At 34.4% G+C, this 25,776-nt stretch overlaps 1 pseudogene; it reads right to left on the bottom strand.

Annotated features, from left to right (window-relative positions):
- Positions 1 to 18,542: 18,542 nt before the first annotated feature.
- On the bottom strand, positions 18,543 to 22,372 carry LOC143583031 (protein TAB2 homolog, chloroplastic-like; annotated as a pseudogene).
- Positions 22,373 to 25,776: the final 3,404 nt, after the last annotated feature.

The following is a 25,776-nucleotide window of genomic DNA, read 5'->3' as shown; positions in this document are numbered from 1 at the left end:
GTTTGTATTTGATAAACAAGTTTTGGGCATGCGTTGCGAAGATGGGTTGGGCTACGACAATGATAGCAGGCTCGCATGATTGGGAGAGTGGGGGCATGTGGTGGGGCATATGGTTGTTGGAATGGTTGAATAACAGGTTGTGGGAAGAAGGGGTGGTGTTAAGTATGCATTGGTGCTTGACATGTGTTGGTGAGGTGACCGAAACGATCACAATTGCAACATTTTCGGCATTGAGCGGTAGTGGGGTGGTGGAACTTACACGTGTTACACAAAGGGTGTGTTCCCGTGTAAGGTTTTTTGTTCGGTTGGGTTTGGGTATTTTCGGTTTGCATTGAGTTTGTGTCAGTTAAGGCATAGTTTTTACGTTTATTGCTGTGGTTGGTGTTGGCGGGTTTGGATAACTCAGTGTAACACCCGTAAGTTTTAGTTAAAAGGATTCGTGCCTTGTAAAATTTATATCTTTAACCGAGACCCGGCCTGTCATCTTAAGGGGCTTCCAGGTCATTTTGAAAGTCATAATATATAAACCTTGGAGCAAAACATCACAATCTATAAGTTGGAGGGCTGATTTTGTAATTACCCAAACTAAAACCCTAAGCCCCCCCACCCCTTCTCATTTGCGATTGGCAGCAAGGAGGGGCTGCCTCCTTGGTTTTTGTGCCACTCCAACTCCATTGCAGCCATCTCACATCTAATTCTAGGTAGGTCCTAGCGTGTTACAACTCTTTTTCACCTTAATTTATCCTTTTAGTTCGTTTATTGGTCGAAAAATGATTGTTTTATGCTTTACCGGGTGGCTGTCCTTTTGAGCTCTTTCGGGGCTGTTTTGATTGAGGTTCTTGCTCCATAATCTTCTTAGGTATGTCCAATATATTATACTTTAAAATCGTGCGCATTGGTGTTCGTTTGATTTGGTCAACTAGTGGTAGATTGAAAGTTAGTTTTCGGTTGTCTAGAATAGTGAATTGTTGCGTTTAACGCGAGGGTTGAAGTAATTAATGACCTATTCAGTTCGGGTAGCTTCGGTTTGATGTACAGGCTGTTGGAAAATTATTTTTTTTAGTATCGGGGCTGAATTGGTTGTCGGTTACTCAAACGAGTCGGTACTACGCAAATTCGCGTTTATTAGTAGTTTGTGCGTCGTGCTTGCGAATTACCGACCCATCCGACTCGTGTAGTATCGTGTGGACTTGTTGTCTGTGATTTTATTTAATTTGGTCCACACGGGGCTGAGTTGGTTGCTCGGTGTGTAAACAACTCGTAAACGCGCATATTCGTCTCATCTAGCAACTTCCGGGGGTAATTTGGGAATTCCTTATTTCCGGGTTTATCTAAGGGTTTTTTTGGTTAATATAAGACCCCGGGGGCTGTTGTAATTGAAATTGATGAGGACGAGGCTTAGGTAACTCAAACCATGTTAGAACACCTCGTAGGATAAACGAGTTCATTTGGTATCGTTAGTAACTACTGTGTATAATCCGACAGGCGTGTGAGTTGCGGGAATACTTAGGGGTTCTCTAGCTTGTGGTGATTTTGTGTCTCGTTTCAGGTGAGTTTGTGATGCCCCTTTTCACTCTTTCAAGTTTTGGGCTAGTATACACACCTAACAGATTTTACTCAATAAACCGTTTAAATGATCTTTTGTAGGCTTACTTGTGTCATGGTATATCTTGGGATGATATTTATATATGTATACACATGTGTTACTTTATGGCCCATAGGCTTACTTGTATTATGGTATATCTTGGGATGTTATATATGTATGTTTACACATGTATTACCCTATGGCCTATGATTAGTGATGTTGGTTAGTCCTTAGTGACTAAGGATGGCTTACTTGTGATATGGTATATTTTGGGATTATATATATATATGTATATATATATATATATATATGTATGAGTATGTGTTACCTTATAGCCTAAAATTGTTGATGTTATTTAGTTCCTTGTGACTAAGAATGATGTGAGTAGGCTTATTGATGTGTGTGTGCATGGTGATCACGACCGAGTCAAATATATTACTCGGGTTTTCAAATCCCGTGGTAGAGAGGCCCATGTGGTGTGATCATCATTTTGGCGGGTCAAATACATTACTCGGGTTTTAAAATCTCTTGGTGGAGAGGCCCGCTGTATGTTAAACCGTGAACGAGTCAAATATATTACTCAGGTTATATTCGGGGTGGTGAGGCCCGTATCACGTGTTTGGATGTGTAAGCCGTGACTGAGTCAAATATATTACTCGGGTTTGACTCGTGGTGGAGAGGCTTGTGTCACGTGCTTAGGTCTTACCGCTTCCGGGTCAAATATATTACTCGAGTCTTGACTCGTGATGGAGAGGCCCGTGCATGCGTGTTCGACCATGAATGTATTATTTGGTGAAATTTATTTATTTATTTTATTATTATTCTCTCTACTTTTTTGGAGCTATAACTTTGAAATAAAGTATGAACATTGTTTATGAAAACTTGAACTCACTCAGCTCTAGCTGACTTTGTGTGTATGTTAGATTGAATTGCAGGTTGAGAGGTAAGGAACTACCGCTTGGACATGCTCGAGACTACTCAGACGGTTAAAGGCATATCTAGTCGAAGATTAATTATGCAAACTGTTTTCTTTTCATTTATTACTTTAAACAATTAAATTTTGGTTTTTGGGCACTCTTCCCTGTTTTTTGGTGATTTTGATTTTTATTATTCCGTTGTTTAATTACTCTGAACTGATCTTAAGAAGATGAACTTGTTTTGGATAAAATGAATTGGTTTGGTTTTAAATTTTTGAGAATTTTTGGATATGATGACCAACTGTAGGATTCCCGGGCTACGGGGTCTTACACTCAGGCTTGGTTTCTTTTGGTTCGGGAGATGATTTTTCGATGTTTTTCTTCTAACCCTTCATTGATAAAGTCCCGGCTTTGACATGATTATCAGTGAGGGTTGCAGCAAGTTTAATGGCGTCACCGAGTTCTTTAGGAGAACTACTGAGGACACTGTCTTGGATTTGTCTCTGTAGTCCTCTGATGTACTTGTCGATGACACGCGAAGCAGGGGTAACAAGATGTGGTACCAACACGCTGAGTTCATCGAAATGGGAGGTGTAAGCGGTGTGCTCACCACCTTCCTGCTTGAGGTTCCAGAATTCTGCCTCCAAGTTCATGAGTTCGTTTGGAGGACAAAACTGTCGGGTCATCAGTTCTTTCAGTTCTGTAACACCCGTTAATTTTCGGTTTAAAGATTTAAAGTTTGTAAAGTATGTATATCCCTCGAGACTTAACCGACATTCCTCGGGAACCTTCTCGTAATCCCGGTACGTTAAATCATTTAAACTTTCCCTCAAGCTGCTACATCTTTCCAACTCTAAGAGCTAAAGTGTAACGTTTTTAATTATAACACAAAACCCTAGCTAACCCCTCTCCTTTCTGCGATCGGCACTCCAGCAGCCTCCCCTACCTGCGATTTTCTTTTTTTTCAGCCATCAGTACGGTATAAAACTTCAATTCAAGGTTAGTTTTATGTTTCCCCAAATCTTTTACTCCTTAATTGATCATATTAATGTGCTTATTGGTCGTTAGGGTTGAGTTTTGGTTATAACGATTTCTGACAGATTCGTACTCGTTTATTGTTAGGTCTGTAACTCAATGAAAATATATTGTTTTTGATCAATTCTTTCATCTATCAGGTTCTACTTTGAGTCTAGTTTCCAGAAAGGTATAATTTGTAATTTTTGGACGAGAATTAAATGGTTTTAATGATTTTATAAGATCGAGTGTCAAAGCTGATGTGGGAACGGATTCAGGTCTGTCTTCCCGACATCATAACTCTTTTTCGACAAGTCTAAATTGGTTGGTTCCACTTCTGAAAGTTAATACTTTGAGTTAGTAACCAAACCCAATTGGAATTGTTTAATTTGGCTGGGTAATGATTTTTATAAAAATAAAACCATTTTGTTGCGCACTGAATAGCTGCACATACCTTTCTGTGTTGGAGAAATTTTTATGATTTTTGTGTCCACAAGAAAAATATAATAAAAATATTTTTATAAACCTAAGACATTTATTAAAGTCTGGTAAAACTTTAATAATTTATTTCAAAGGTTATCCTATGTAATTAAATGCATCTTCGCATACTAAAATCTGCACGTTTTACTTGTTATTGATCGATAAGTTCGTTTTAGACTTAACCGGTGGATGTTCAATTCTGATCGTGTCGGGACTGTTTGAAGTGAGTTTTTGCACCAAAATCTTCCTAGGTATGTCTAGTATTACCTACTTTAAAATCATGTCCTTTGGTGTTCGTTTGATTGGTCAACTAGTTGTACTTTGAAAGATTGTTTTCGGTTGGCTAGAATAGTGTTTTGTTGCGTTTAACGCGAGGGATGAAGTAAGTGATGACCAATTCAGTTCGGATAGTTTCGGGTTAATGTACGGGCTGTTGGAAAATGATTTTTATGGGTATTGGGGCTGACTTGGTTGTCGGTTACTCAAACGGGTCGGTACAACGCGCATTCGCGTTTCTTGATGTGTTGGTGCGTTGTGCTTGTGAGTTACTGACCCATTTGACTTGTGTAGCGTCATGTGGACTTATTGGCTGTGAATTTATCATATTGGGTCCACACGGGGCTGAGTTGGATGTTAATTGCCTAAACAACTCTTAAACGCGCATACTAGTCCCACCTATGCTTCCGGGGGTAATTTGGGAATTCTTTACTCCCGGAAGTATCTATGGGTCGTGTTGGTAAACTTAACGCCCCGAGGGCTGTTATGATTGAATTTGATGAGGTCGGGGTTTTAGGTAACTCGAACCATGTTAGAGCATCTCGTAGGATAAACGAGTCCTTTCGATGTCATTAGTAATGTTTGTATATAAACCGACAGGCGTTTGAGTTTTGGGGATACTTAGGGGTCCTCTAGCTTGTGGTGAAACCTTGCCTTGTGTTAGGTGAGTTCATGATGCCCCTTTTTAACTCTTTTTACGTTTTGGGCTGGCATACACACTCAATTACAGTTTTACCCGATGTTACTCGTTAAAATAATTTGAAGGTCATTGTATTGTTTTGATAATGTTGTGCAATTATGAAAATCCAGTGTGAGTTACATTCTGTGCCTTAGGATATTTTAGACTCGTTTGGTCATAAATTCCTTAAGGTTATATACCTGGTTATGGTCTAGACTCGAGGATGTTAATAGGCTTGGTAGTAATTGAATACGAGTAGACCCATTTACTTAGTTCATATATTAGACTGATTATTATATATTACCTTATGATCCATAGGCTTACTTGTAATATGGTATATTTTGGGATGATATATATATATATATATATATATGTGTGTGTGTGTGTGTGTGTGTGTATGTGTATATATATATATATGTATGTATGTGTATGCACGTGTTACCCTGTGGCCTACGGTTAGTGATGTTAGTTAGCCATTCGTGACTAAGGATGGCTTACTTACGATATGGTATAAATTGGGATTATATATATGTATGAGTATGTGTTACCTTATAGCCTACGGTTGTGTGATGACATTTAGTTCCTTGTGACTAAGAATGATGTGTGTAGGCTTATTGATGTGTGTGTGCATGATGATTACGGCCGGGTCAAATATATTACTCGGGTTTTCAAATCCCGTGGTGGAGAGGCCCGTGTGGCGTGATCATCATTTTGGCGGGTCAAATATATTACTCGGGTTTTAAAATCCCGTGGTGAAGAGGCCCGTTGTATGTTAAACCGTGATCGGGTCAAATATATTACTCGGGTTGTACTCGTGATGGAGAGGCCCGTATCACGTGTTTGGATGTGTAAGCTGTGACCGGGTCAAATATATTACTCGGGTTTGACTCGTGGTGGAGAGGCTCGTGTCACGTGCTTAGGTCTTACCACGTCCGGGTCAAATACATTACTCGAATCTTGACTCGTGGTGGAGAGGCCCGTGTACGTGTGTTCGACGATGAATGTATTATTTGGTGAACTATATTTATTTATTTTATTATTATCCTCTCTTCTGTTTAGAGCTATAACTTTGAAATAAAGTATGAATTATTGTTTATGAAAATTTGAACTTACTCAGCTCTAACTGACTTTGTGTGTATGTTAGATTGACTTTCAGGTTAAGGAGTAGATGTTACTGCTTGGATGTGCTGGATGCTACTCGAAGTTGAAGGCATTTCTAGACGAGGACTTTAAAATAAAACAAACACTTCACTTTATATTCAGTTTTGGGATTTTAGATACTTAACTTTTCCCACTGTTTATCATTTGGTATTTTTCCGGTTTAGGGAATTTTTGATGCTTATGAATTTCCGCTGTTAAATTACTCTGAACTGGTTTTAAATAAAATGAAACGTTTGGTTTTTAAATTTTTGGTGAAATTATGGATGTGATTACTAACAGTAGGATTCCCGAGATTCGGGGTCTTACAAGTTCATTCCACGGCAAGGCCATGGCTACGAGTCGACTTTTCCTTGATCCACCATGTAAGAGCACCTTCCTTGAAAACACTTGAAGCAAATCGGGTTCGCTTATCATTAGCACACTTACTGTGGAGAAACACGCTCTCCATCTTTTCCTACCACTGTAGTAGGGCAGTGGCACCTTGAGTTCTGTCAAAGGCGGTAGGTTTAGCATTGGTGAAATTCTTAAAGGTCACAACAGAAGTTGGAGGCATGGGAGGAGCAGGGTTAATGCTAGCCATGATGTTCTAGTGCATCTAGGTCATTATATCTGGGAGGACCGCTGCCAGTTGCTTAGTGATCTGGGTAGTCATCTTACGGTTAGAGGTTCCAGAAGGACGATGGTTAAGGTAACGAGAAGACATTCTGCGAACAAGCGCAACAAGATTGTGAGTCTCGGAATTGTGTATGGTATAACTGTCCTTCTTAATGTTCGTTAAATATAAAAACTTGTAAAAATAAAATAAGCGTTGTGTGGAACTTTAGAGTTTTCATGAACCACCATGGACTCTTATGTTCCAGCACAAAAATCAAAATTTGAAATTAAACCGAACCAAAAGTTGGGTATTCGTGTATTACCACGACTTGACAGACTTTAGGTTAAAACACATTGTAAAACATTGAGGGTCGGAGTCACACGTCACATTAATCATCATGAATTGTATGACATCCTAAGGAGTGTATCCATATCCTTATCACAAAGAAGACATGATCACGCTTGAAAGCATAAAGTTGCGATTCGTATGGCGTTTGGTGTGGTACACTTTGTCTTAGGGTTTCTTGCCCTTTCCGAACTCTCCAGGTAAGCAACCGGGTCCGTGTCTGATTGGATTTATGTGCATTGCTTATCCTTAGGTTTCAATAAACTTGGTGTCAAGAGTTTGGAAAACAACCACGTCCCCCCTACAGTTACTACATACTCGCCACGTAAAACCTTCTTTATGAAGAAGAATATCGGAAAACCGTAATAAAATAGATTGAAAAATATTTATTTTATGCCTAAACCTTGGAGTTTGTGTGTGAACATGTGTGCAGGCGACGTTATAAAATGTCATAAATATAAATAAAAGCATATTAATGAACCTTTAAAATAAATGCGGGCATATAGCATATAGAGTATACATGCAGTTTGGGACCTGAATAAACTATAACTATACTAGACCGATACGTCTAACAACCTATCTTATAGTTACGGCTCTGATTCCAATCTGTAACACACCGACTTTAAGCGGAATACGCCCGGGTGTAATGTACAGATCACTCATAAGTTCGTAACGCTACTAAAGCGACAATAATTATATTTATTTCATTTCATTACATCACAAATACATAGTATGGCATAATACAATAACTTTTGAATTTCATTATGATGTGCTTCTAATAACCTAATGGTCCAACTAATCTAGTCTTCAATCCCTACTTCAACCTATAGCACGTTTAAAATAATATATTTTGTCAACAATAATGTTGGTGAGAATTCATAAGTTTTACATATACATAATACGAAAAGTGTAAAATTCACAAGTCAAGATGTATCGTCTCAATCATAAAGTAAAAGAAAAATAATACATGATATTCTCGTTCGTTTGACATAAGTCAAATCTACTAAGGAACCCCCGTTCGCCAACCTACTTGGAGTATAAAGTATGATAATGATACCATCATTATTTAACAAAAGTTAAGAAAAATGAACGGCGCATGTACGGCCCGTCGGACCCTCCCACTTCGCGTTTGATTATGTGTATGAGTTTCTTCCACCAACAAAACAAAAAACAACTAGCACATAATCACCTAATTTACAAGCAATATGATACGAAACCAATACATACAAGACACGCGTGTGAATTTTAGTTTAAAGCATGAAACATGAAATAAAAGTTTGGAAAGTGCTATACCCCAAAACGTGTAAAAGTAAAAAAAGGATTATGAAAACTCACCTTTGAGTTTGAGGAAACTTGGACGAAAAACCGAAAGCGGATATAAAGAATGCCGAAACGGTCAAACGTTAAGTAACTATAAAGGAAATATAAAAGGGAATCAAGACTAGCTATCGGAATTAAGTAGTTTGACTTTTAGAGTTTAAACGTTAATTTAATATATTATTTAATATTATTTTAAGTTTTAACGGTAATCTTAACGGTTTGAATTATTTTAATAACAATTTATTATTAACAAGAAACTTTAATATTTAGTGAATACGAATTTTGTCAGTCAAATCTATCTCAAAAAGGTTAACGATAGTGTATTATAAAGGTTAACGAGTTACAAATATTATATTAACAGGTTCTTACGAAATATTATGAATTTGAAGAAGTTGGGTTCTTTGAACGTAATTTGGAAAAATTAATTTGCAATGATTTTATTTAACTAAAAATAATTTTATTTTACTTATTTTTCTAATATTTTTAATTAATTTAAGAAAAAATTTATTGAATTTATTATTTTTTTAAATATTTTTATATACTTTAAACTAATTAGTTTAATAAGAATTTTGCCCCTTTTTTAAAAAAAACAAGGATGCTTGGACCCGGTTTCGAACCCGATCTGATGGTTAATACACCATGGTTCTAATTACGAGGCCACCAATTACTTTTGTGGCATAAACAGAAACAAAATATATAAATATAATTAGTAACTTCATCTTTACACTAAACTCTAACAAATTCAATTGGTTATACCAGCCCATGTTTGTCTAAATCACGTTAGGGGTTTTGTTTGTTGGCTCAAAAACTATTCAAGTGCATGTATTAATTACCTCGAATGGTGTTGGGAAGGTGATGAACGACAAGGTGGCCGGAAACAAACTTTGACGAGTTAAATCGTGATATAGAGTGGCTGACTGGGATTTGTGCGCATTGCTTATTCTTAGGTTTCAATAACCTTGGTGTCAAGAGTTCGGAAAACAAGCACGTCCCCCTTACAGTTACTACATATCCGCGACGTAAAAATCGTCTTTAAGAAGAAGAAATGTCGGAAAACCGAAATAAAATCGTTTGAAAATAATTTGAAAATCCTTGTTTTAGGGACTTGTGTGTGTGCTTGTGTACATGAGGCGTAAATGAAATCAGCAATAATAATGATATCAATAACAATGATAATAGTAAGTGCATTCGAACAATCAAGTAAAGGCCACATAATTTCTAATCATGCAACCTAAACTAATAAACAAATAAGCTATAACTAACTAGAACACTACGTCTAATGTCTCATCTTATAGTCACAGCTCTGATACCAATTTGTAATACCCAGGCTTAAGCAAAAACGCTGAGTTTGACGTAAAGATTGTTCAAACACAAGTGACACTATTATATGACAATATTATCATTAATTTTTTTAAAATCCCAAGTACACAAGTGTTCAAATAAACAAATACATAAAATAAAGGATAAACAAATATAGCAACCTGTTAATTATTATTGATAACCTAGAACTAGCGTCTTCGTAACTTCAGCCTATAATGATGGTGTTGTTGGTATATATAAAATACGGTCAACTAACTTAATAGTTGGTGAGTTCACACAAGTTTTATATAAGTACATAAAAACCATGCAATTCCATGAAACTTATGAAAATTATACTACATCACATGCAATGTCCTTTCCAGTCGGTAACAACCAAGATACTCGGATCGGGGGTCCCTTTTCCACTCATAACAAAATGGTCCTGAGTGCAAAGGGGGGCGTATGATCATACTTATTGAGGCAACCATGAGCAAGTAATTCTGAGCAAGTAATCAAGTAAACACACAAGTCCATGATACGAATCATAGTTTTTTAAATGAAATAATAAATAGCTTGGTTGGATAGGATATATATGCTTCCCCCAAAAATGTAAATAAAAACGTTAAAAAGGGGGTGTGAGAAACTCAATGTAACACCCCAGCTAAAGGGGAAACACCCAAGTGTGACGTACAGATTGTTCAAAAACCTGTGATACTATTAAGTCACAATATTATCATTAATTCATTAATACTTCAAATACACAAGTTAAAACAAGAAATATAAGGAAAATAATAAATGCAACTAAACATTTTGTTCGTTTGTTTAAATAACCTAAGTCTTGTGTCTTAATCGAGCTTCATCCTTTAATATCGTACCTGTAGCATATATATGAAATACGATCAACTAAATGAATAGTTAGTGAGTTCACACAAGTTTTATATAAGTACATAAAAATCATGCAATTACATGAAACTTGTGAAAATTATAACTACTTCTCATGCAATGTCCTTTCTAGTAGGTAACAATCAACGTACTCGGATCGGGGGTTCCTTTTCCACTCGAAACAATGGTCCTGAGTGCAAAGGGGGCATATGATCATACTTATTAAGGCAACCACTTGAATTTGAAATCAACGCACGTAAGCAAGTAAACACATAAGTCCATGATATGAATCGTAGTTTTGTAAATGACTCGATTAACCAATGAGTAGATAAGATATATATGCTACCCCCAAAAGTAATAAAAAGCATTAAAAAGGGGGTGTGAGAAACTCACCTCAAAATCGAAGACAAACTTGTAATATAAAACGAAAGTGCAATAACAAAATCAAAGCAACTGAACATCTCGAACTATAAATAAAAAAAACACGAAAATTACAGACTAGATAACGGGAGATAACAAGCGTTAATTATTTGTATAAACCTGTTGGAGAAAATATTATTTTATTATAGTTTTTACAATTTTTAAGGCATTTGATTATTTTAATAATATTTTATGTTTAAACGGAAATTTTAATGGTTTAATATTATTCTAATATTATTTGATTAATAACTTAACGTAAATAGGAGAAATGTGAAATTTTCAAGGAACGGGTTAAGGTTTATGGATTAAACTAACCTTAATGGTTTTAACGAACAAACTACACAATTAAAGTTTAATGGTTTTCGATTAACGAACGTATTAAAATTAGCGGGTTAACGAGTTTGGAAATTGGTAGGGAAATGCTATGAGCAGATTTAGATGATGAAATATGATCTATTTATAGTCTAAATCATACCGTCGGATGTTTAGTTGTTGTTATTGCATTTTAATCATAGTTCTGGCCGTTAGGTGATTAATTGGCCATTATTAGACCGTTAATGTACGTTTTAAAGGTTGTTTAATGTTAGCCATCAGCGGAGATGAGTATTGAAACCGTTAATTGATGTTAAAGTGCGTTTTGGATTGGTTTAATACTTCGCCAGAAACTGTGGAGCCTCGCCGGCGGTGGCTGCTGGAATTACGGGGAAGGGAGGGCTGGGTATAATAATAATATTATATTATAATTTTAAAAATCAAATTTACACATTAGGCTCCTCTATTTTCAAGTTTCTTTTAAAACTGATTTGAAATATATTTACCACTTAAACCTTCTAGTTTAGATTTCTTTTTAATTAACGATTGAAATTATATTTACGACTTAACCCTTGAACTTTTGAATATTAATTGATAGTTATTATGTTTGGATATTTACGTAATAACCTGTGTAGTTCATAAATTGATTAAACAAAACTTTAAATCCTCGGAGTTCCGTTAGTTAATCAAATGAGTAGAAAATGAATGAACGATTATCGTAAATGATCATGAAATTATATTAACGATGAACGTTAAATATCAATAAAATTAAATGACAAACCAGATCGATTTAACGAATGCACATGCAAATATATATAACGAATACGTGCAATGAAAATTCGTTATATAAGTTATATAAAAACCAAAAATTCAAAATGGGTCAGGTAATCGGGTTTGAAAAGTAACGAATGTTACACTCACCTTTGATTTGAAGTGTAAATAATAGAAAAGCTGAAAATGCGTCAAATAAGTCGTAACGGTTGAACCTCACAAACTATAGATAAAATAATACGTATATTTAATGACTAAATAACGAAATTATTAACACTAATTCTTGTTGGGGTGATATATATTATTTTATTATAATTTTTACTAATTTTTAAGGCGTTTGATTATTTTAATAATATTTTAGTTTTAACGGAATTTTAACGGTTTAATAATATTTTAATAATATTTGATTAATAATTTTAACGTAAATATGAGAAATATGATACTTGCATGACACGAGTTAAGGTTTACGAATTAAACTTACTTTTAACACCTTAACGAATAAAATAAATAATTAAAGTTTAACGATTTACAATAACGAACGAATTAAAATTAGCGGCTTAACGAGTTTGAAAATTGGTTTTTATATGGGAAAAGGTAAAATATAAATTATATTTAATTTATAAAAAAATGTTTAGTTTAAAAAGTTTTTATTTGATTTATTATGAATTTTAAGTAATTTATTTTATTATAATATTTAATAAAATTTGTTTAAAAAAAAATAAAAGAATCAATAGCCTGACCCGGGTCCTTCTGTTGACAATCAAACGACCCAAACAGTGGACCAACTCAACCTTTTTGTTATTAGAATAGAAACAAATACAGATATATAATATGTTTAGACCATCCCTTTCATTAGAAACCCTAGGTATCTAATTTGAAATTTTGATTCCATGAATTATTGTTGTATGTTAGGGGTTTTGTTACACTGGTAAAAACGATTGAAAACCCTAAATAAATTACGTGAATCTGACCCTCGTTGATGGTGAACGGAGACTCGTGGGAAAAGCGTTTCTTGGCCGGAAATAATAATATTTAGAGAGAGATTTAAAGAAAAATTCGTGGATATAAGCAAGTTTGGTTGACGATGTAAGGTCTATTTATAATCACAATTTAGCCGTTGGGGCTTGGTTGACGATTGGGCAAGTTTGGTTAACGATGTAAGGTCTATATATATTCTTTATAAACAAAAACCGAAAATTCAAAATGGGTCGGGTTTTCAGGTTTGAAAAATAACGAATGTTACATATATTAGTAGTGTAATTTTAGAGTTTATGTTAGGGCCGTCTTCAAGTAACCTAAAATTTCGGGGCTTGAGACGAGCATAAAAGGGACTTTGAAATCCAATTTTTTATTATGTAATAATAATTTGACAATTTTACCAATTGTGATGAATTTTCAAAGCCCAATACATACAAAAAAAATATATATAGTAATAAAAGTTACTAAATTAGACCATGTAAAGCATAAAGGAAAACGTTTTTATAAAAATAAAAACACCATCAATGAGAACTGAATCCATAAATTTTGATTTCATGCTCTACTCCATTTTCAATTACACCATGCAATTATTTTGCAGACTTACGTTTCAAAACAACATTATATAGTATATATGTATAGGGTGAGTTAGAACCTTTTGAAATTGAGAATTATTTTAGACCACTAAAAAAGCAATTCAAAAAAAATACAAAAATTATAAAACAAAAAAAACAAAAAAACTAAAAAAGTAAAAAAATCAAATCAAATCAAAACGCTTATCTAAAACTTTTTACACAATAACTCTAACTAATCTTCAATGTGGATAGTTTCGTACGCACCTCAACTCTGCCACGTCATCACAATACCTACATGCATACTAAAAGTCAGCTATATGCTGAGTGAGTTCTAACGTTTCTTTCTTTTCATAACATACGATTTATAAATAAATAACCTCTTTCGAACATTTATACATAAAATAGCCTTTCTCATTCATTATTTACTTTCTCTATGTCTGTCTATCAATCATTCCATAACTATATTCATGCGCGCTTGCTCATAACAGAGCCTCCTATTCTTGCTCATAACCGAGCACTCTTTCCTTGCTCATAATCGAGCCGTTTATTCTTGCTCATAATCGAGCCGTCTATTCTTGCTCATAACAGAGCATCTTTCCTTGCTCATAACCGAGTCATCTTTCCTTGCTCATAACCAAGCCATATAAAGTTAGAGGGATTTGCCATCCTAACTTATTGTGCATGCATGAGGCCCAAAGGCTCTATGCATGAACATGCACATATTCTTCTATACATAGAATTCACACACATTCACATTCATGTACACATTCTACACAAGTATTAGTAGGGCTTGCTCCCCAACTCTTTCTGTTCTATCGACTAACATTCAAGTTATATTAATAAATATATAAACATGTTCTTACAAGACATACATAATTAATTAAAATTACATATACCAATTCTTTCACATACGAGTATGCATGCATCCCCAACAATGTTTAAAGGAAAAAGGGGGCTAGAACTCACCTGGGTCCTATTCCTTTCTGAATTGATTGTAACACCTTTCTTTTGCTGGACACGGTTAGCTGTTTATTAGGTATAGGTGTTAATCACTACTTTTCTGTCTTAGTCCTACTACTTAAGTTAGAAACTAAGCTAACTTAGCTAATGGTGCTACGATTTCAGTCACATCGTATATACGAACCAATCGCATCGCCTATGCAGACCAATCGCATCACATATGCAAAACCAATCATTTCACATATGCAAAACTAATCGCATCGCCTATGCAAACCAATTGCATCGCATATGTGAAACCAATCGCATCACATGTGCAGACCAGTCGCATCGCCTATGCAAACCAATCGCATCGCATATGCAAAACCAATCGCATCGCATGTGCAAATTCAATCGCATTGCATATGTGAAACCAATCGCATTTCAAACGAATCTCATCGCATTCTCATGTGATGTGATTCTGCCCGTTTTGCGACTCGAACTGTTTGATCGTTTTAAGTGTCCTTTCAACATTTTTCTCCTTTAATCACTCTTTATGACCCGTTTTACTTTTCCAACGATTTGCGGCTTTAACAACCTTATCTACTCATTTTTACACTGTGTGAACGCTAACCGTTCACCCCGATTCATTCCAAACAACATGTTTAACACCAAGTTTATGCCTTTCTTACTTGTTTCAACCCGATTTACTTTCTTTTCAAATTTCGTGCAAAACCGACTTTGTTTACCTGTCCTTTTCACGAATCCAAACTCTACTCGTTTTACCCAAACAGAACCAACTAACCCATTTACTAACAAGTTCATTACTTTATTAATAGTTATGGCCCGATCTATCATCCTACCAAGTTTCATGCAAATCCGTACACGAAACGTAAGCCTTTCTAATAGAAACGTACAAGTGAGGTTTATGTTCGAAATCACTCGAATAGCCCAAAACCATATCAAAAGAACTCCGATTTAGGTTATTCAAGCGGCCACCAAAACTTATCGCCCGGATCTACGAAGTCGCCGGAGACCACAACCCAAACAGTCGCCGGAAATCTTCATTTTTCATTGTTATGTTTTTGCTGATATAAACTCGACTTCTCGAACTCTGATCGAAGATCTGATCGGTGGGAATCTTCATTTATATGTCATGAACAATCAATTAAAATTTGAGACAGATCCGATGGTTAGATCTCTGGGAATCTTCGGATCTTTACAGGTTGCTCTCACAAAAACAGGATTTTGGTAAAGAAGGAGGTTAGATGTGAAGATGATTATAAAATGAGATGGTGGCTATATTTATAGGAAGGGGTAAGGTTTCATGTTTAACTTTTTATCTAATGACACTTAACCCCTCATACTTTAGATAATTACATCCATCTTCTACAATTCATTTAAAACCAGATTTATTTAAATGCCAACGAAACTTGGGATGCTACAATAATTCTTTTGGGGTTTTTAAGTTTTCTCTTTAATGATGGTTTTTCTCTTAATCTTCTCCCTACACACACACACACACATATATGTGTGTGTGTGTGTAAAATTGAAAAATAAGTAATATACATATATGAATAAATTTGCTCAACCAATTTTTTTTTATTTGTTTTATTTATTTTTTAATATTTTTTTGAACCCGGAATGTAAGATAAATGTTTTGGTTTTTTTACTTTTTTTTTTGTTTTTGCGTTTTTTTTGCTTTATAAATTTTTTATTTTAGTATTACACATATATGTATAAATTAACTAAACCGAGAATTTTTTTTATTTTTTATAAAACCGAGATGCTAGATAAATGTTCTGTTTTTTTTTTACTTTTTTATTTATGCGTTTTTTTTGCCTTTATAATTTTTTTATTTTATGTTTTCTTGAAGGGGTTTTTTTTGTAGTCTAAAATTGTTTTAGAAGTTATCAATTTTCAAACAGTCACATGATCACAATCATGTGTGTGTATATACACACACACTAGCTTTTAGCCCGCGTGTTACGCAGGTTTATTGAGATTTTTTTATATTACTGCGAATATATAATTTTTGGTTATGATGTGTTTAGGTTTCAACTTAAACATAAACTAAGTTGTAGATATTTTTATTAGAATCAAAGGTTACATGAATCAGTAAATTATGTTTTGTTTATAGTTGTGGTTTAAGTTTAGTATATGGATTTATAGTATGTTTGTATCATTGTATGGCTTGTTGTTGTGGGCTTACATAAGTTTATATTTTGGTACGTTGAGCTTATAATATTGTTGCTATCATCTAAAAATTATATAGTATGTTATACTTTTATCATGTTTAATGTTTGTTAATTTTTGTTATCGTATGCAGTTTAATTAAATTTTGTCTGGAATTATAACTTTTTTTTGTTTTAATGTATTACATGGTTTTTTTATGTTGTTGTTGTTATTATTATTATTATTTTGTATTTTTTTAATATAGTGTAAGACGTGAATAATGCCAATTGGAAGGCTAATGTATTTTATTTTTCAAGTTTTCCACTATCGCCCAAATGAACCAAACTGTGGTCGAGGTTCTTTAATGTTTTTGTTCATACGTTTTTCACGTTATCTTTAGTCGATGTTCTTCATTTTTTATGATTTTTGATTCATTGATAATTTTTAATTTTCATAGAATTTTATGTGTTTAAATTTGAACTTCAACATAAACTTTAATGTCTTTGGTACAACTAAATAACGTGTTGTTGGTTGTATTAAGTTTTTGAATTTTTTAAATTAAAGTTTTGAGATTATACGTCACAAGATAATTTGTTCTTATTTTTGTATTTTATTAAGGAAAGTTTTCTAATTATACGTAAAAACGAAAAATGCTAAATTATTATTATTATTATTATTATTATTAATGTTTATATGTTTAATATTTTTCACATATATTCTAATTTCAAATTTTAACCTTTAATAGTTTAATTGTTTTTATTTTTATTTTCAAATTAAATAATAGGGGTAACTATTTGCATCCGTCGTTTGAGTATCGCGCGTGTAATGACATTAGAACGCCTTTGATAAACCCCGCGCTTGTTTATTAATCAAAATCGTCAATTCATCATGTCATAACAAACCCTAAGTCAATCGTTGTTTATAAATCGCCGGAAATAGATTTAATCTCTGATGCTAATGTTGTTCAATGGAAGTATTGTAGGGTACTGGGCCATTTTGTATATATTTTTCTAAGCTATCGAATGAAGATTGAGAGCTCAAGCAGACAGGAAGTTCTTTCTTTGAATGAGATTACAATCGCAGATTTCAGTCTTTTCTAAAGAACCGCTTAGATAAAAACTTTTCATAACAATGAAATCCATCCCACTGCAAACAACTATATGATGTTGATTCTAATATTACAGCTTTCCTGTAAAACAAATAAATAAAAATGCCATCATGCGTCATCTGTTTAATATTAATTTAATCCCAAATTGTTTCTAATACACTTGAATCTTGAAGTCACCCATATATTGATTTACTGTGTACATCTAAAGAGAAAAAAATAATGAGCACAAAATTAGCCAGATAGTATATTAAAAACCAAATCACATATAGATATTGACTTCCCTGCCTTCTCAATTATCATAAGCATGTTATGTTGATTAGTTTTGTTTTAGGGCTCGTAGACGTTTTTACAAAACATATTTGAGTGAAAAACTAACTATATTAAAAGATAAATTTCCATTTTTTTAGAAGAATCCACTAAAAAAATTAAAATACTACCATATTTCATGCAATAAACCAATACAAGTTATCTAAAACAACTAAGAATGTAAAAACAAAAAGGTTCAAGCCAATGCACCATGTCATGATGATGCAATTTAGGCCAACTTTCACTAACATCATGAAAATATAATAATATATGTACATCAGCAATTATACTGGATCAGAGATCAACATTTAACAGAGGCAAACCAGTAACAAAGAAGAAAGGCATTACGCGGTTTTTTTTTTTTATATTTGTTGTTTCCATTATTGTGAATATATTTTTTCGGATTTTAATTTAAAACCCTCCGCTGTTTTTCTCTGCAGCTTCCCAAGCTTCAGCCTCACTTGTAGTCACTGGTGATTTCTTATACGCGGCATAACCATAGCGGGTCGAAATCCCCACAGATAGAACCGAAGTAGCACGGGCTAAGTCGGCTTCAACTGAACACACTTCTAAACCGTTCATCCAAGCTGAAACAACATTTTTTTAGACTAATGTACAATAAATAGTAAAGTCAAATCATGTATAATCAAAAGTGTATTAATAAACATATAGCAATGCTTATACAAGTTGGATGCTTAAACTTTAGAGGTCAAACTAAACTGATGACTTTTTAAATTCAAAATTGATATGGATTTTCAACACAGGTAACACCACTGTTTGTTCTTTACTGATATTCTTAAAAAATTGCAATTATAAACTTTCTAATAAATATGAAATGGTTTAATCCCATTTTGAAGCCGAAACATAGCATAGTTGACCTCAAAAGTCAAACTTGCACACCTTTTTTTCAATCATATTGTGAAATAAGTTAAGTGACTATTTTATACTTATGAATGAAGAAAATTTGGATAATGTTTCATCTTAATCAGTTCAAGAAAATAGTAGCTAGATTGTAACATTAAAGAAGTAAATTGGGCTGATAGTCGTGCAAAATGTATTTTCAGTTCATACAATATCCTAAACCACTTTATTCTAAATTCTAGATTATTTTCAATCCAAGCTGTTTTAACCCATTATCATACTCGAATACAAATACCAACCTGCCAACGGCCTTGCACATGAAGATGCAACAGTGAGAAACCATAGTTACAGATCTTGTTCTGTGATACTATGATTGATTCGTTAAGATGTAATATGATTAGATCTAATGAACGAAGATGAAAGTTGTACAGACATTTTGACAACATAACGAGGCTTATATTCAAAATAATAAACGTCGTTACTTTAGAATTACTTTACAGGGTATATATATAGGAGATGAGGTCATTCGTTAGACAAGCCTTAACGAATGAACCGCCATTCGTTACAAAATACATTAAACTTATACGAATGGCCTCATTCGTTAGCATACTTAACGAATGAGGATACATTTGCGAATGGGTCACATTCATTTAGATTCTTAACGAATGTGACTTACAATATATAACGAATGACCCTTACAATTACCAAAATACCCCTATACAATTAATTCTAATATAATAATACTTTAACAAAGACCGAGACGGAAAACCGTATACTAACAAACTCCCCCTCGTCTCGAGCTCTTTGTCGTCTTCCAAAATACTTTATTGAATGAATCTTCGAGTCTTCCGGTCGTCGCAGCTGTGTATCTTGAACGCATAACAAACCCGTACAACATGCTGGAATTGCATCGCAAGATCGTAATCTTTAATCTCAGCCCATCGGATCTGGCTGTGGTAAAGTGCATCGTTGTTGGACTCCGATAAATTAACAAGCAACATCAGATCGGTAACACGTATAAACTCAGTTTTAAGCCCCGATCCTAATACAATAACCGCTTCTCCAGTACGGTTATCATAATACCACCTGTTAAATGTTGTAAACAGACTTTGAGGAAAGATCTTCACATGTACTTTCTTTATTGTCTTTGGCGGTTTGACTTGTAGAATCATTTTTCTCCAACCGGTGTGAGGATCGATTTCATCGATATACTTATGTGTCGGCACCTGAGGCTTAAAAAATTTAAATCCGCAATGAGCTTCGTGTAACAAGTGTTGGTACAACCAATTAGCCCACTGATTATTACCACGATTGATGAATGGTCTATTCGCCAACGTTCTCACATCCCAACGTGGCATGGACAACATGTCAATTATTCTTCAAAAGTATTGTATCTCGTGTTCCCACTTGACCACACATACTTTAAGTTCCGAATCAAATAACCATGAAATGATATTACCTTTAACAGATCTTGGGCTCACACACTTCTTCATTTGGTATGCAGATGCTTAGACTTTTGGTTGTTGGATTTCTTCACGTTCATTTTAGCGCAAAGTCTCGATCATCTTGTTCATATGTTGAACGTTGTGCCCAAACATACCATCAGAAGTACGTTTCTTTTCTTCTCAACCTCCTTCTCTTTACCCTTACTCCGGTCCTGTTTCAGACGTTCTTCTGTAGCTTCAAAGTGTTCGGCCGTGAAGAACGGTATTCGATCATCAGAATTATTACTCGTATATATCTTTGGATATTCCTCTGCAGTCACATCTTCAACCTCAACCTCATCATAATTAAATGGCTTATTCCCTCTTGGAATACCCATATTTACATTAGGTTCAAACTCAATCTCCACGTCCACAGTTTTTCCCAATTCCTCCAACTCTTCCTCGTTAATCTCCAGAAGCAAGGAGATCTGTTCTTTGGATAAAGAATGATCAATAAATTCGCCTTCTTCAATCTTATCGGCATTAACAAAACTTTTAATATTCCCGTCTATGTCAATCAACAAAATCATATTAGCCACTATTATATTAACCGGCTTTACATTAGTGTAATCCTTGTACGGGATAATCTGCAAGTTATTACCACTTCCACCAGCCTCGGCCGTTTTACCTGACGACGACGCACCGCTGCCGCCCGTTTGCTGGTCACCTCCACTACCACCACCCATGTTCGGATCTTGATCATCTCCTTTCAGCTTCCTTAGTTCATCTTCTTTACACGTAAGCTGGAGATTGATTTCATCTTGTTTATCTAACCTCAATTGAGAAACCATAGTTTCGGATCTAGTTTTGTGATACTATGATTGATTCGTTAAGATGTAATACAATTAGATCTGATGAACGAAGATGAAAGTTGTACGGAGAGATTTTGACATCATAACGAGGCTCAGATTCAAAATAATAAACTTCGTTACTTTAGAATTACTTTACATGGTATATATAGGAGATGAGGTCATTCGTTAAACAAGCCTTAACGAATGAACCCTTATTCGTTACAAAATACATTAAACTTATATGAATGGTATCATTCGTTCCTCTCATTCGTTAACATACTTAACGAATGAGGATACATTAGCGAATGGGTCACATTCAATTAGATTCTTAACGAATGTGACTTACAATATATAACGAATGACCCTTACAATTACCAAAATACCCCTATACATTTAGTTCTAATATAATAATACTTTAACAAAGACCGAGACGGAAAACCGTGTACTAACAAACGAGTCCAGGAATCAGCGCATCGTCATCAATTTCAATCACCAATAAATTCAAATCCAGAGTTGCACCAAAGGCAAACGATTTTTCCAGCGTCTCTAACTCCTTTTTAACATCTGAAAATATAATCACCTTATCAATATCACAATACAAAAGTTCCTTTAAATATTTACACAATAAAGAACTTACCTGAAAAAGGTAACTGGACAAAAGCCCATTTTCTCCATACAAAGTAATAGGAAGATCCATTGGAAACGGGCTATCAATCTCAAGAAAAGGTTTAGACTCTGTCTGGAAACCGGGATGTTGTTTATACACCGTTTCATACCTTTCTTCCAGCTAAAGAAGAAGAGATACACTGAAATTGCATAAATTCAAACATAAATGCACTTTTAAAATAATCATACAACAAAATACTAAAAATTATATTATAAACCGGACCCGTTTGCTAGGAATCGTTTAATTCCAAACTCTTTGCAAGCTCTAGTTATAATTGTCTGCATCTCTGACCTATAAATCAAGCAATCATCAATATAATAAAATTCTATTCAAGAACACAAATAAATAAGAAATTAAATACTCACTTGAAGAATTCGATTTATCTAGAATAGGTGCATCCAACTCATAACAAATGGAGACACTTTGTGCTCGTTCCATTTTGCCAACCAGCGAACTAGACCCGCTCAGCAGCTCTAGATTAGATAAGTTCATCTAAGGCCTCTCAATATCAGCATCATCATAATCCAAGCGGTGGCAAATTTGACACGTTCACTTATAAGTGATTAGTGGTACAAGTTATGTCACCTGCAATTTTATTTACAAAATAAGTTTTATGATATGAAAATAATGCAAAAGGAGTACCGGTGGCTGTAGAAATTGAATCTCTTTGACCACAGAACTTGCACCTGCAATTCTTGCCATCTGATGTTGTTTCAAAGAATGTAAGGTAACAAAAATCATTGTCTTTTTTCTTGGTTTTTATGTATGATCAGCTTTGTCTGAATTACCCGATGCGCCGTCAATTGGTTCCATAATCGGAATGAGCGCCACATCCATCGTAGATTTTGTTGGACTCGGTCTGCCCAAGACACATATTTTTATTGATGTGGCTAGTACGTTATGATCCAAGTCGGGTCATATCCAATAACAAGCTAGACAAACACAAATTATATTTGTTTATATATGATGTAATCATAAGTAAATAAATATTGACACTTATGTTATTTGGAAAAGGGTATCTAAATACAATATACTTGTGAAATGAATAAATCATATGGATGATTTATATTTTGAGAGAACATTACATAGTGTTATTTAAGTTGTTTAAATAATGTTCTTATAATGTTTCATAACATATATAAGTTATAACACATAAACATATATATATATGGATATATATACATATATAGAAAGTTTATATAATAAAAATAAGAAAAGAAGGAGGGTGGCCACCCCCCCCCCCCCTCTCTCACTCTCCTCTCTTATTTTATTAATATTTTCATGTTAGTGGCAACATGCAATGGATTTGAATGGTGGACTTGTGAGGCACGATTTTGAAAGACCAAATAACTCTTTCATTCTCTCATAACATTTGTAAGTAACAAAAAAAACTCTCTCCCTTTTTCTCTGTACATTTTCCGCCAAGAGGAGCCAAGGGAAGGAAGAAGATTTCAAGTGTGTTAAATCCTAGCTAAAGGTGTGTTGTTGGAGCTTGGGGTATGCAAGCTTGAGGAACTACTCTTTGAAGTTCTTGCCTTCCAGCCATTCTCTCCTTCACCTTTTGATAACTTGAAAGGTAGTATTACATGCATGGACTTATAGTGACATGCATGTGTTTGATAGTATGTATTTCGTATTTGGTTCCGGGCTTAGGTTTTGCATGTATAAAATTGGTTTTATACACTATAAACAAACAAGATTTAAAACTTTTATCCGCTGCGTTTTCATAAAATTAGGATTTTATGACTTTGATAATCTTGTTAAAACTCAACAATGGCATCAAGAGCCGCTTATACGGATGCATGCTTCATTAGACCAAAAACTTTTTGGGTTTATGGTGGGTTTAACCATTTGGCCGAAAATTTTAGGGATTTTGGTTACCCCATGGTTTTTCAGGATTATACTTTACATGCATGTGGTAATCTTGAAAAACTAAGTCATTTGGATGATTGATTGTGTTGTTTGGACAAAACCCGAAACTTTCGGTTTGGTTATAGTTTGGGCCAAAAGTTTAGGGAAAAGGGGAACCGATTTTGGTCTTGTGATTATTGCATATTTGGATGTGTAATAGATGTTCATAACCTAGTCAAGGCCTTGTGTTTGGTTGAATGATTGTGTTGATGTGTTTATTCATTCAATTGATTGTTTGTTCATTCGATATGGTTGTAATATTTATTTGGGTTTGTAATCTATTTATTTATTTCATTTGGTTTGTAATAATAAGTAGATTAGATGCATTTCTTTTACTAGAAAAATGTATTAGGATATATTTTTGTAAAAGAAGATGTAAGGAAGGAAGCCCAAATAAAGTGGATGGAGACCACAACACGGGGGTGAACACTTGGAGCATTTGGATGCGGGATCAAGTGGGAGTTCACCGACACAAGCTTATGTTCTTATGAGTCCCTTAGAAGAGACTTTTGACACACTTGTCTTCGGTCAACAAGTGTAGTCAACATTAGGAGGCTATGGTTATGAATTGTGGTTGTATGTTTTATGCTTGCATGGTTGATTTACTTTTGTTTGTGTTATTGCAATATGGTTTGCTAACAACTTAAAATCAACAATTAGCATAAAATTGGTTCCTTAGAAATCGTTAGGTAATAAAATTGGTTTTATTAAAGGCTAATGATTTCACAATAAAATGTGTTTTATTAATAGGAACTATGAAAATGGGTTTTCAACTAAGTACCATATATTTGAATGCATGCAAATGAAAGGTACATAAATTGTTTTCCAACCTAGAATTTAGAAAACGAAAATCCCTTTGATAAAATAAGTCGAACACCATCCTTTTATACAACACTCGAATCACTTGGGAACTCGATATGGGATAAAGGTCCCCTAATCATGTTGGAGGAAACTTGTGAGTTTGAGGTGGGTTTACCATATAAGTGGGATAAAGGTCACCTAACCACTTGTATATGTAAACTCACATGTGTGTATAAGTAGGACGACTTAAATTGGAAACCATGTGAATAGGGTCACCGAAGCATGGTGTACAATGGTGTTGATGGGATTAAACATACCAACTAAACATAAGATGTTTAACCGATCCCATAAAACTAGAAGTTGCAAAGGGTTGCAATCGTCAAACGTTGACTACTTTGTTAATTTAAATAGTAGGATAAAGGTCACCTAACTACTATTTAGATGTAACGTTAGGTTCTAATTTTAATCATTAATTGTCTAGGAGACATAAAGGGTATTAACGATTAAAATTAATTATTGATACCGAAAATACTAAAATTGAGCTTTGTTATACTTGTAGATGGCCGCAATCAACAACCCCCCTAACGTCATTATCCCACCTGTTAATAACCTATCACTAAGGTCTATTCTCGATAAGGATCGTCTAAACTATAACAACTTTATGGATTGGTATCGAAACTTGAGAATCGTTCTCAAGCAAGAAAAGAAATACTACGTAATAGAAGAGCCTATTCCCAATGAACCTAACATTGACGATGTCCAAGACCATAACAATTGGGTTAAGCACAATGAGGATTCGGTGCAAGTTTCTTTCCTCATGTTGGGAACTATGATTCCCGAGATTCAAAAGGATTTTGAATTTCACGGGGCATTCGATATGATCACCCAACTTAAGGAAATGTTCCTTATACAAGCTAGGGTGGAACGCTTCGAAACGGTTCGAGCGCTTCATGCATGTCGTATGGAAGAAACCCAATCAGTTTCCTCCAATGTGCTTAAGATGAAAAGCCACAATGATCATCTCGAGTGCCTTAATTGTCCCGTCTCAAAGGACTTAGCCACAGATTTAATCCTAAATGGGCTAACCAAGAAATTTGAGACCTTTGTAATGAATTACAATATGAATGGAT

The sequence above is a fragment of the Bidens hawaiensis genome, unplaced genomic scaffold (assembly GCF_021521415.1).
Source record: "Bidens hawaiensis isolate Kalapana, Puna unplaced genomic scaffold, B.hawaiensis_p1.1 tig00032104_1, whole genome shotgun sequence".
NCBI lineage: Eukaryota > Viridiplantae > Streptophyta > Magnoliopsida > Asterales > Asteraceae > Bidens > Bidens hawaiensis.
The sequence above is the reverse complement of the archived record's forward strand: the minus strand, read 5'-3'. Positions and strand labels throughout refer to the sequence as shown.